The sequence below is a fragment of the Eschrichtius robustus genome, chromosome 10 (assembly GCF_028021215.1).
Source record: "Eschrichtius robustus isolate mEscRob2 chromosome 10, mEscRob2.pri, whole genome shotgun sequence".
Taxonomy (NCBI): domain Eukaryota; kingdom Metazoa; phylum Chordata; class Mammalia; order Artiodactyla; family Eschrichtiidae; genus Eschrichtius; species Eschrichtius robustus.
Window position 1 is genome coordinate 37,863,513 of NC_090833.1, and position 13,690 is coordinate 37,877,202.

Below are 13,690 nucleotides of genomic sequence, written 5' to 3' on the forward strand. Positions count from 1 at the left end.
GGTACATGTATTCAGTGAATGTTTATTAAATGAAATGAATATTTCTCTTCTCTGTGGAAAGTTCCAGATCTAGAGGATCCCTGATGAGCAAGAAGTAGGAGGGAACCTGCTGAAGTGAAAGCAAAGGTGTGATTGGTTTTGGCCTTTGCTCTATTTGGTTTCTAATGAGTAGGGTCTGTTTCACTCTGCTGTGCTGGTAGGTGTTTAATAACAGCAGGCTCTGGAGAGGGGAGGAAGGGAAGGAGGGATTTGTAGCATTTGACGATTTCCATGGTATAAATACTCCCGCCCATTACCGATTTCAAGCTCCCAAGTTGACATCACTGAATACAGAGTTTGGGAAGAGATGCTTAAAATAAATAGCCTCTCACCTGCTGGTACACATTGTCTCCAGCACAGTACTGGATTCACTTCCTGCATGTGGATGGTCTCCATAACTAATGGAATTATCTTAGCTAAAATGAAAATGGGTGCTTAAAAAATAATCATCCATGAAAGTGGCATTGTGCAATTTAGGCACATCACTTTGCTTTTCTGGTTGTTCATATGATAACCTTTAATGCTCCTTCCAGTATTTATACTGAATGAGATGGACAATTAACTGCATTTTGTGGGTTATTGCTATTTAAACCTCTGGAATTATTAAGAATTCTCCCCATATCCTTCTTGGAAAATTATTGTCAATGTCAACCTTATATCTGATTTCCACAGGTCATTAGACCATACATACTAAGCTTTTATTACAGAATTTGAATGGACCAATCCTTTGCTTTATGCTAGAGTCACAGATTCTCCTAGCCACTGTTTTTACTTATTTCCATGTCATCCCAAATCTTTAGACTAAGAGAATGTTTGCAAAAGGAGACACAGAGTTTCTTGCCCTGATACAGCATATGATGAAGACCAAACAGGCCCTAAACGGTGAGAGTCAGTAGTGACGAGACCTGAGTCCATATCAAGACCTGCCAATTCTGCCTGTAATACGTGGGACAATTGACTTCCTCATTTTGATCATTAGCTTTTCATCTGTAAAAGGGGATTAATAATAAACTGTCCTGTCTAACCCTAATAACTAACATTTTATTGACTTTGTAGTTTATGAAGCTCTTTTTCATAATTAAAAAAAACTCAATTCTCAAACTTTCTCTGAGGAAAGTGCAAATTCCCCACTTTTATGGATGGGAACAATGAGTTCCAGGTTTAATAACTTGTTCAAAGTCACTCAGCTAATAAGCAATGGGTTGTCTTTCTGTCTTTACACAGGTGGTGCTTTCGTGTTTATACCAGACTTCCTGCCTGCCTCTTAGGGTTGTCCTGTAAGAGAGTAGGAGATGATTTATGGGAGAGCATGTTAAAGGCTGTAAAGAACTATACAGAAGTTTACCAATTTAGTATAATTGTCAACACCTTATGCCACTGGTTCTGAGAAACTCATTTCTTTCTCTCCAGTCATTATTCCTATGCCACTCAAAAGAGAAGGTTCCCAGCTTTGTGGTCAGATGAATCCCCTTTATGTACTGCCAGTTCCAAGTTTTGCTACCTCTTAATTGGTTTTGTGTTTGGTTCATGACTTTCTTGTAAAGTTGCTTATTTCTCTTGGATTCTCTGGTTGAGTTTTTGGTTTCTTGTAAAAAGAAACTCTGCCATCTTCATGATATCACTGACACCTTGCAACTTATTCTTTGCAGTGCATGGAATTTGTTTTTTTCTCCTTGAAAGTACTAATTTTGGAGTCCAGGAAATTTCTATTCTTATTGGACTGATTGCTTTTTAAACTTGCTACCCAGATGTCATCTTGGAATTTCAGATCATTTTAGGTAGCTGATGTAGCAAGTAGACCTGTTTACCTCAAGGCATCTCCTCTGAAAGATGGTCTTCCTTGGAGCTCTGTGTGTGAAGCTGGCTGTCAGACAGGGGACCCTGATTACTAGGTGCATGGGGTATGGATGTTTAGAGAGAAGCCTTAGCTTTCCTTTTGGGAATCATTCAGTTATTTTTTTTTTTTTTTTAAAAGACTGACATATACTTTTAAGCTTTTTTTTTTTTAAAGTTTAATTTTTATTTATTTATTTATTTATGGCTGTGTTGGGTCTTCGTTTCTGTGCGAGGGCTTTCTCTAGCTGTGGCAAGTGGAGGCTACTCTTCATCGCGGTGCGCGGGCCTCTCACTATCGCGGCCTCTCTTGTTGCGGAGCACAGGCTCCAGACGCGCAGGCTCAGTAGTTGTGGCTCACGGGCCTAGTTGCTCCGTGGCATGTGGGATCTTCCCAGACCAGGGCTCGAACCCGTGTCCCCTGCATTGGCAGGCAGATTCTCAACCACTGCGCCACCAGGGAAGCCCCATTCAGTTATTTTTAAAAACACAAACCCTGTCTTGTTGCATTTGGAATCAGCTCTGGCTTATCTGCTCTTCTTTCCTAGAGTAAGAGCAGGTATGGGCTTGAGAGGCAGTGTGCCTTAGTATACAATTTTAATCTCTATTTTCAGCCCCCCTTCTTACTCTCTGGGGTTCTGCATGACCGTTGTCTCTTCTTTGTTCTCTAGTAGGACCTTCAACACACATCTTCTGGACCTCCTTTTCCCCAACTCTCTTCCCTTTGTCAGCACATTACCATCCAGTTTCCTTTTTCCAGCAGTGTGTTTAAATCACTTTACTGCTGATGGGCCCCTCTTCCATTCTTTTAACTTTTTTTTTTTAATAGATCTTTATTGGAGTATAATTGCTTCACAGTACTGTTAGTTTCTGTTGTACACCAAAGTGAATCAGCTATATGTATACATATATCCCCATATCCCCTCCCTTTTGAGCCTCCTTTCCATCCTCCCTATCCCACCCCTCTAGGTCATCACAAAGCATCAAGCTGATCTCCCTGTGCTATGCTGCTGCTTCCCACTAGCTAACTATTTTATATTCAGTAGTGTATATATGTCCATGCTACTCTCTCACTTCGCCCCAGCTTTCCCTTCCCACACCATGTCTTTTAACTTTTATTGGCTTATTTCCTTTGGAATTTCATATTAATGAGGTCTCAAAAGGGAAAGAAGACAAATTCATGTGTTCTGTCCACCATATTGAACTGCAAGCCTCCAATGATTATTTTCTTCCTTCCTTTTTGTTTTTAAGAAACAATTAAACTTAAAAGCTTTTGCACAGCAAAGGAAACCATAAACAAAATGAAAAGACAACTTACTAAATGGGAGAAAATATTTGCAAATAGTATGACTCATAAAGGGTTAATATCCAACATATATAAACAGCTCATATAACTCAACATCAAAAAAACAAACAACCTGAGTAAAAAATGGGCAGAAGAACTGAATAGACATTTTTCCAAAGAGGAAATGTAGATGGTCAACAGGCCCATGAAAAGATGCTCAACATTGGTAATCATCAGGGAAATGCAAATCAAAACCACAATGAGATATCACCTGTCAGAATGGCTATCATCAAAAAGACCACAAATAACAAATGTTGGTGAGGATGTAGAGAAAAGGGAACCCTCTTACACTGTTGGTGGGAATGTAAATTGGTGCAGCCATTCTGGAAAACTGTATGGATGTTTCTCAAAAAACTAAAACTACCATATGACCCAGCAATTCCACTCCTGGGTATATATCAGAAAAAAACAAAAACACTAATTCGAAAAGATACATGCACCCAGTGTTCACAGCAGCATTACTTAACAATTGCCAAGATATGGAAACAACCTAAGTGTCCATCAAAGAAGGAGGGATAAAGAAGATGTGGTCTATATATACAATGGAATACTACTCAGCCGTAAAAAAGAATAAAATTTTGCTATTTGTGGCAGCATGGATGGACTTGGAGGGCATTATGCTAAGTGAAAAAAGTCATACAGAGACAGACAAATACTATATGATATCACTTATGTGTAGAATCCAAAAAATACAACAAACTAGTGGGTATAACAAAAAAGAAGCAGACTCACAGATATAAAGAACAAACTAGTGGTTACCACTGGGGAGAAGGAAGTGGGGAGGGGCAATATAGGGGTAGGAGATTAAAAGGTACAAACTGTTAGGTATAAAATAAGCTATAAGGATATATTGTACAACATGGAGAATATGACCAGTATTTTACAATAACTATAAATGGAGTATAACCTTTAAAAATTGTGAATCACTGTATTGCATACCTGTCATTTATATAATATATATCAACTACACTTCAATAAAAATTTTTTAAAAAAACTTAAAATCATCTTGTAAATTTAATTTTATTGCTTTTGTGGCCTTACTGGATTTTATCTTGTATATTTGTTTTAGTTTCGTCTTTTTTCTAAGAACTCTAGCAAAAATATAACTTATTTTATATTTTTACATATTTAATTGTAATGAAAATACTCTTTGGGCAGATAAGAATAGTTTACTTTTATTTTATTTTATTATTTTTTTTCATAAATTTATTTACTTATTTATTTTTGGCTGCGTTGGGTCTTCATTGCTGCACACAGGCTTTCTCTAGTTGTGGCAAGCAGGGACCACTCTTCGTTGCAGTGTGTGGGCTTCTCATTGCGGTGGCTTCTCTTGTTGCGGAGCACGGGCTGTAGGTGCTCGGGCTTCAGTAGCCGTGGCACACGGGCTCAGCAGTTGTGGCTCACAGGCTGTAGAGCGCAGGCTCAGTAGCTGTGGCACACGGGCTTAGTTGCTCTGCGGCACGTGGGATCTTCCTGGACCCGGGCTCGAACCCGCATCCCCTGCATTGGCCACTGTGCCACCAGGGAAGCCCTTGTTTTTTCTTTTTTAACATCTTTATTGGAGTATAATTGCTTTACAATTTTGTGTTAGTTTCTGCTGTATAACAAAGTGAATCAGCTATATGTATACATATATCCCCATATCCCCTCCCTCTTGCGTCTCCCTCCCACCCTCCCTATCCCACCCTTCTAGGCGGTCACAAAGCACCGAGCTGATCTCCCTGTGCTATGCAGCTGCTTCCCACTAGCTATCTATTTTACATTTGGTAGTGTATAAAAGTCAGTGCTACTCTCTCACTTCATCCCAGCTTCCCATTTCCCCTCCCTGTGTCCTCAAGTCCATTCTCTACTTCTGCGTCTTTATTCCTGCCACATCTTCTTTATCCATTCATCTGTCGATGGACACTTAGGTTGCTTCCATGTCCTGGCTATTGTAAATAGTGCTGCAATGAACATTGTGGTACATGTGTCTTTTTGAATTATGGTTTTCTCAGGGTATATGCCCAGTAGTGGGATTGCTGGGTCGTATGGTGGTTCTATTTTTAGTTTTTTAAGGAACCTCCATACTGTTCTCCATAGTGGATGTAGCAATTTACACTCCCACCAACAGTGCAAGAGGGTTCCCTTTTCTCCACACCCTCTCCAGCATGTATTTTTTGTAGATTTTTTGATGATGGCCACAGGGCCACACATTTCTAATTACCTGTCATTTCTCACCATGTTGATTAGATATTTGACTCCCAGAAAAATTCAGTTGGCCTTTATTTTGTCTTGTGCAACCTGAGGGAATGTATTCTTCCTGTGTCAGTTCTTCAAGTATTTGAAGAGAGAAACCATTACAGCTTAAGCCGAGTGCACTGACCTGAATGTTTTAAGTCTCACGTCATCAGTTGCCTTTCTCATCCAGGTTCTTGGCATCCCTTTTTTTTTTTTTAAATTATTTTATTTATTTATTTATTTATGGCTGTTTTGGGTCTTCATTGCTGCATGCGGGCTTTCTCTAGTTGCAGCGAGCGGGGGGCTACTCTTCGTTGCGGTGCACAGGCTTCTCATTGCGGTGGCTTCTCTTGTTGCAGAGGATGGGCTCTAGGCACATGGGCTTCAGTAGTTGTGGCATGCGGGCTCAGTAGTTGTGGCTTGTGGGCTCCAAAGCGCAGGCTCAGTAGTTGTGGTGAACGGGCTTAGTTGCTTCGTGGCATGTGGGATCTTCCCGGACCAGGGTTCGAACCCATGTCCCCTGCATTGGCAGGCGGATTCTTTTTTTTTTTTTTAACATCTTTATTGGAGTATAATTGCTTTACAATGGTGTGTTAGTTTCTGCTTTATAACGAAGTGAATCAGTTATACATATACATATGTTCCCATATCTCTTCGCTCTTGCATCTCCCTCCCTCCCACCCTCCCTATCCCACCTCTCTAGGTGGTCACGAAACACAGAGCTGATCTCCCTGTGCTATGCGGTTGCTTCCCACTAGCTATCTATTTTACGTTTGGTAGTGTATATATGTCCATGCCACTCTCTCACTTTGTCACATCTTACCCTTCCCCCTCCCCATATCCTCAAGTCTATTCTCTAGTAGGTCTGTGTCTTTATTCCCGTCTTGCCACTAGGTTCTTCATGACCTTTTTTTTTTTTTCCGTAGATTCCATATATATGTGTTAGCATACTGTATTTATTTTTCTCCTCCTGACTTACTTCACTCTGTATGACAGACTCTAACTCCATCCACCTCACTACAAATAACTCCATTTCGTTTCTTTTTATGGCTGAGTAATATTCCATTGTATATATGTCCCACATCTTCCTTATCCATTCATCCGATGATGGACACTTAGGTTGCTTCCATGTCCTGGCTATTGTAAATAGAGCTGCAATGAACATTTTGGTACATGACTCTTTTTGAATTATGGTTTTCTCAGGGTATATGTGGCAGGCGGATTCTTAACCACTGAGCCACCAGGGAAGCCCTTGGCATCCCTCTTCAGTAGAGATATTATCCAGAAATGGATACGCTGTTCAGAATATGGTCTGACCACATTAGAGTAGAAAGGTTCACATGTTTTGTGTACATTTTCTTAATACAACTTGAGATTGCATTTGCATCCTGGGCATTCTAATTCTTTTTGTATCAGGAAATAAAGATGGTGATTTTTAGAAGATAGCTTAATTTATTAAACGTTTGATTTAAATGTCTTTATCTTAATTGATTGTTGCATAGGATGAACTGATATTGCTCTGAGGATTTTATTTCCCCTGATGCTTAATCATGGAATACATTGTGGCTCTTGGGAAGAATGAGATTATCGGTCTTCTTGATTCTCTTGCTGTCTGATTCCACTGCTGTGTCATCTTGAGTATCGCCAGCCCTTAGGTAGCGGTCCTCTCCTTTGTCACCAGGTCATCCCACTCTCCCTACATGGGTGAGGACTGCGACTCGCTGGCCCTCTGTGATCCCATGCGGAGGATGAATTGTGATGTTGACAGCCTGCCTGAGAACAGCTCGTCTACCCTGAAAGATTCCGAGTATGACTCGGAGGTGGAGTACAAGCACCAGAGGGGATTCTGGAGGTTGCACAGCTCGCAGGAGAGCTTTGGGGGTGATGCTTCAGACACAGATGTGAGCCCCGAAATCACTGCTCTCCTAGGCCTGATCTTCAGTAGAAATACATATATCACCCCATTTGACCTTTATCTGTCATGGGCATTGTTTTAAAGGTCATACTTGTGAAACATAGGAGAATGTTTTTCTCTACTAAGTTAGGGAAAACTCTCACAGATTTCCTTTTGAGGCCACTTTGTTCCATAACAGCGTTGACTGTAGATTCAGGTGCATATTTTTCTTCTTTTTACTTCATGATGTATATATGTAATGAAAGACTTTGCTTTATAATGGCTGACTTTTTAATAAAAAACAGGTTCCTGATATAAGGGATGAAGGTGGCTCAGATGGTGTGGCTTCCATCCTTGACTAGAAGCCCGAGGGGTCTGCTAGTGAAGACCATGTCATTATTAGCTCCTCAGGAAAGCCCATCTCGGCCCTTTCACCACAGGCAGGTGGCTTCGGGGGCACTTTTATTCATGAACACTTCATTTTTGTGCCGTATAACTTACTAGGAAGAAAGCTGGCACTACCCTTGTCATCCACTGTGGCTTTCTCTCCCTAGACGGACATGGTGGATGGTAACCATAAATGCTATGGCTTGCGGAAGGCTTACAGGATTGTGCTGGCCGGGGATGCTGCAGTGGGGAAGCCAAGTTTCCTCATGAGACTTTGCAAGGATGAATTTTGAGGAAGTATAAGTGCCACCCTGGGTATGGTTCCTTTTTCAGTGGATAATGGGAAAAATACCTTCTTTAGCTTGATTCTATTTTCTTTGGGGATTATATACACAGATACATGGATCTCTCCCTTTCTCTGTCTCTGTATAATACATATATATATATAGGTAGGTGTGTGTGTGTGTCCTTGTCCGTAGAAGTCCTCCTCTGTTTTGGCTAAGGCCTAAATTTGGGAAAGGAAGACTAACAAAGGACTTAGGTATTTACTTACCCAGTGAAATCAACCAAACCAAGTTTAGAGCCAGAGACGACAGATTCATTTATGCAGCAAGCATTTCCTGAGTCCTGCTGTAAGTCACATACTGTTGTAGGACTACGGGCACGCAACAAAGTCGATTAAGTCCCAGCCTGAAAGGAACTTACATCCAAAGGAAGGAAATGGATGAAAAGCAAATTGAAAAAATGAGGTTTGGGAGAGGTGCACTTTTACACAGGGTGCCCAGGGAAAGCCTTTCTGATCAGGTGTCATTGATAAAGTGATCTTACTGATGGCCTTTTTGCCATTATGTTCAAAATCATAGCTGGCTGTATGTTCCTTCCCCTCCTTCACAACAGAATGTATGAATAATACCTCTCAGAACAAGGAAAAAGAAGTGTCATGATTTCTCAGATTTGCGTAATAATCAGAAAAAGGACTTGAAAATATGCAAATTATCATTTATTTTTCTTCATCTAAAGAGTTCTTATTTTGATAACCAGAAACGTTAGAGCAGATTGACTACCCTCTTCACAATGGGTGTCTTTTTTTTTTTTTTAAACATCTTTATGGAGTATAATTGCTTTACAATGGTGTGTTAGTTTCTGCTGTATAACAAAGTGAATCAGCTATACATATACATATATCCCCATATCTCCTCCCTCTTGCGTCTCCCTACCCCCCTCCCTATCCCACCCCTCTAGGTGGTCACAAAGCACCGAGCTGATCTCCTTGTGCTATGCGGCTGCTTCCCACTAGCTATCTATTTTACATTTGGTAGTGTATATATGTCCATGCCACTCTCTTCGTCCCAGCTTACCCTTCCCCCTCCGTGTGTCCTCAAGTCCATTCTCTACGTCTGCATCTTTATTCCTGTCCTGCCCCTAGGTTCTTCAGAACCTTTTTTTTTTTTTTTTTTTTAGATTCCATATATATGTGTTAGCATATGGTATTTGTTTTTCTCTTTCTGACTTACTTCACTCTGTATGACAGACTCTGGGTCCATCCACCTCACTACAAATAACTCAATTTCATTTCTTTTCATGGCTGAGTAATTTTCCATTGTATATATGTGCCACATCTTCCTTATCCATTCATCTGTTGATGGACACTTAGGTTACTTCCATGTCCTAGCTATTGTAAATAGAGCTGCAATGAACATTGTGGTACATGACTCTTTCTCAATTATGGATTTCTCAGGGTATATGCCCAGTAGTGGAATTGCTGGGTCGTATGGTAGTTCTACTTTTAGTTTTTTCAGGAACCTCCATACTGTTCTCCATAGTGGCTGTATCAATTTACATTCCCACCAACAGTGCAAGAGGGTTCCCTTTTCTCCACACCCTCTCCAGCATTTATTGTTTCTAGATTTTTTGATGATGGCCATTCTAACCGGTGTGAGGTGATACCTCATTGTAGTTTTGATTTGCATTTCTCTAATGATTAGTGATGTTGAGCATCGTTTCATGTGTCTGTTGGCAATCTGTATATCTTCTTTGGAGAAATGTCTATTTAGGTCTTCTGCCCATTTTTGGATTGGGTTATTTGTTTTTTTGATATTGAGCTGCATGAGCTGCTTGTATATTTTGGAGATTAATCCTTTGTCAGTTGCTTCATTTGCAAATATTTTCTCCTATTCTGAGGGTTGTCTTTTTGTCTTGTTTATGGTTTCCTTTGTTGTGCAAAAGCTATTAAGTTTCATTAGGTCCCATTTGTTTATTTTTGTTTTTATTTCCATTTCTCTAGGAGGTGGGTCAAAAAGGATCTTTCTGTGATTTATGTCATCGAGTGTTCTGACTTGTTTTCCTCTAGCAGTTTTATAGTGTCTGGCCTTAAATTTAGGTCTGTAATCCATTTTGAGTTTATTTTTGTGTATGGTGTTAGGGAGTGGTCTAATTTCATTCTTTTACATGTAGCTGTCCAGTTTTCCCAGCACCACTTATTGAAGAGGCTGTCTTTTCTCCATTGTATATTCTTGCCTCCCTTATAAAAATAAGGTGACCATATGTGTGTGGGTTTATCTCTGGGCTTTCTATCCTGTTCCATTGATCTGTATTTCTGTTTTTGTGCCAGTACCATACTGTCTTGATTACTGTAGCTTTGTAGTATCGTCTGAAATCCAGGAGCCTGATTCCTCCAGCTCTGTTTTTCTTTCTCAAGATTGCTTTGGCTGTTCGGGGTCTTTTGTGTTTCCATACAGATTGTGAAATTTTTTGTTCTAGTTCTGTGAAATATGTCATTGGTAGTTTGATAGAGATTACACTGAATCTGTAAGTTGCTTTGGGTAGTATAGTCATTTTCACAATGTTGATTCTTCCAATCCAAGAGCATGGTATATCTCTCCATCTGTTTGTATCATCTTTAATTTCTTTCATCAGTGTCTTACAGTTTTCTGCATACAGGTCTTTTGTCTCCTTAGGTAGGTTTATTCCTAGGTATTTTATTTTTTTTGTTGCAATGGTAAATGGGAGTGTTTGCTTAATTTCTCTTTCAGATTTTTCATCATTAGTGTATAGGAATGCAAGAGATTTCTGTGCATTAATTTTGTATCCTGCTGCTTTACCAAATTCATTGATTAGCTCCAGTAGTTTTCTGGTATAGCATCTTTAGGATTCTCTATGTGTAGTATCATGTCATCTGCAAACAGTGACAGCTTTACTTCTTCTTTTCCGATTTGGATTATTTTATTTCTTTTTCTTCTCTGATTGCTGTGGCTAAAACTTCCAAAACTGTGTTGAATAATAGTGGTGAGAGTGGGCAACCTTCTCTTGTTCCTGATCTTAGAGGAAATGGTTTCACTTTTTCACCATTGAGGACAATGTTGGCTGTGGGTTTGTCATATATGGCCTTTATTATGTTGAGGTAGGTTCCCTCTATGCCTGCTTTCTGGAGAATTTTTATCATAAATGGGTGTTGAATTTTGTCAAAAGCTTTTTCTGCATCTATTGAGATGATCATATGATTTTTCTCCTTCAATTTGTTAATATGGTGTATCACATTGATTGATTTATGTATATTGAAGAATCCTTGCATTCCTGGGATAAACCCCACTTGATCATGGTGTATGATCCTTTTAATGTGCTATTGGATTCTGTTTACTAGTATTTTGTTAAGGATTTTTGCATCTATGTTCATCAGTGATATTGGCCTGTAGTTTTCTTTCTTTGTGACATCTTTGTCTGGTTTTGGTATCAGGTTGATGGTGGTCTCGTAGAATGAGTTTGGGAGTGTTCCTCCCTCTGCTATATTTTGGAAAAGTTTGAGAAGGATGGGTGTTAGCTCTTCTCTAAATGTTTGATAGAAGTCACCTGTGAAGCCATCTGGTCCTGGGCTTTTGTTTTTTGGAAGATTTTTAATCACAGTTTCAATTTCAGTGCTTGTGATTGGTCTGTTTATATTTTCTATTTCTTCCTGGTTCAGTCTTGGAAGGTTGTGCTTTTCTAAGAATTTGTCCATTTCTTCCAGTTTGTCCATTTTATTGGTATATAGTTGCTTGTAGTAATCTCTCATGATCCTTTGTATTTCTACAGTGTCAGTTGTTACTTCTCCTTTTTCATTTCTAATTTTTTTTTTGAATTTTTGAATTGTATTTAATTTATTTTTTTATACAGCAGGTTCTTATTAGTTATCCATTTTATACATATTAGTGTATATATGTCAATCCCAATCTCCCAATTCATCATTTATGATTTCTTTCCTTCTGTTAACTTTGGGGATTTTTTGTTCTTCTTTCTCTAATTGCTTTAGGTGTAAAGTTAGGTTGTTTATTTGAGATGTTTCTTGTTTCTTGAGGTAGGATTGTATTGCTATAAACTTCCCTTTAGAACTGCTTTTGCTGCATCCCATAGTTTTTGGGTCATCGTGTTTTCATTGTCATTTGTTTCTAGGTATTTTTTGATTTCCTCTTTGATTTCTTCAGTGATCTCTTGGTTTTTTAGTAATGTATTGTTTAGCCTCCATGTGTTCGTATTTTTTTTTTTTACAGATTTTTCCCTGTAATTGATATCTAAGCACATCAAAGTCTCATAGTGTTGTGGTCGGAAGAGATACTTGATATAATTTCAATTTTCTTAAATTTACCAAGGCTTGATTTGTGACCGAAGATGTGATCTGTCCTGGAGAGTGTTCTTTGAGCACTTGAGAAGAAAGTGTATTCTGTTGTTTTAGAATGCAATGTCCTATAAATATCAATTAAGTCCATCTTGTTTAATGTATCATTTAAAGCTTGTGTTTCATTATTTATTTTCATTTTGGATGATCTGTCCATTGGTGAAAGTGGGGTGTTAAATTCCCCTACTATGGTAGTGTTACTGTCGATTTCCCCTTTTATGGCTGTTAGCATTTGCCTTATGTATTGAGGTGCTCCTATGTTGGGTGTGTAAATATTTACAATTGTTATATCTTCTTCTTGGATTGATCCCTTGATCATTATGTAGTGTCCTTCTTTGTCTCTTGTAATAGTCTGTATTTTAAAGTCTATTTTGTCTGATATGAGAATTGCTACTCCAGCTTTCTTTTGATTTCCATTTGCATGGAATATCTTTTTCCATCCCGTCACTTTCAGTCTGTATGTGTCCCTAGGTCTGAAGGGGGTCTTTTGTAGACAGCATATATACGGGTCTTGTTTTTGTATCCAATCAGCCAGTCTGTGTCTTTTGGTTGGAGCATTTAGTCCATTTACATTTAAGGTAATTATCGATATGTATGTTCCTTTTACCATTTTCTTGATTTGGGTTTGTTATTGTAGGTCTTTTCCTTCTCTTGTGTTTCCTGCCTAGATGTTGCTTTACTATTTGTTGTAAAGCTGGTTTGGTGGTGCTGAAATCTCTTAGGTTTTGCTTGTCTGTAAAGGTTTTAATTTCTCCGTCGAATTTTATGAGATCCTTGTTAGGTAGAGTAATCTTGGTTGTAGGTTTTCCCCTTTCATCACTTTAACTATGTCCTGCCACTGCCTTCTGGCTTGCAGATTTCCTGCTGAAAGATCGGCTGTTAACTTTATGGGGATTCCCTTGTATGTTATTTGTTGCTTTTCCCTTGCTGTTTTTAGTATTTTTATTTTGTATTTAATTTTTGATAGTTTGATTGATATGTGTCTTGGCGTGTTTCTCCTTGGATTTATCCTGTATGGAACTCTGCGCTTCCTGGACTTGATTGACTATTTCCTTTCCCGTATTAGGGAAGTCTTCAAGTATAATCTCTTCAAATATTTTCTCATTCCCTTTCTTTTTCTTTTCTTCTTCTGGGACCCCTATAATTCGAATGTTGGTGCGTTTAATGTTATCCCGGAGGTCTCTGAGACTATCCTCAATTCTTTTCATTCTTTTTTCTTCTTTCTGCTCTGTGGTAGTTATTTCCAGTATTTTATCTTCTAGGTCACTTATCCATTCTTCTGCCTCAGTTATTCTGCTATTGATTCCTTCTAGAGGATTTTAAATTT

General features: G+C 38.9%; 1 pseudogene; it reads left to right on the plus strand.

The window, feature by feature from the left end:
* LOC137770931 (ras and EF-hand domain-containing protein-like) overlaps positions 1-13,690 on the plus strand; it is a 44,170-nt pseudogene that overhangs the window by 17,122 nt on the left and 13,358 nt on the right.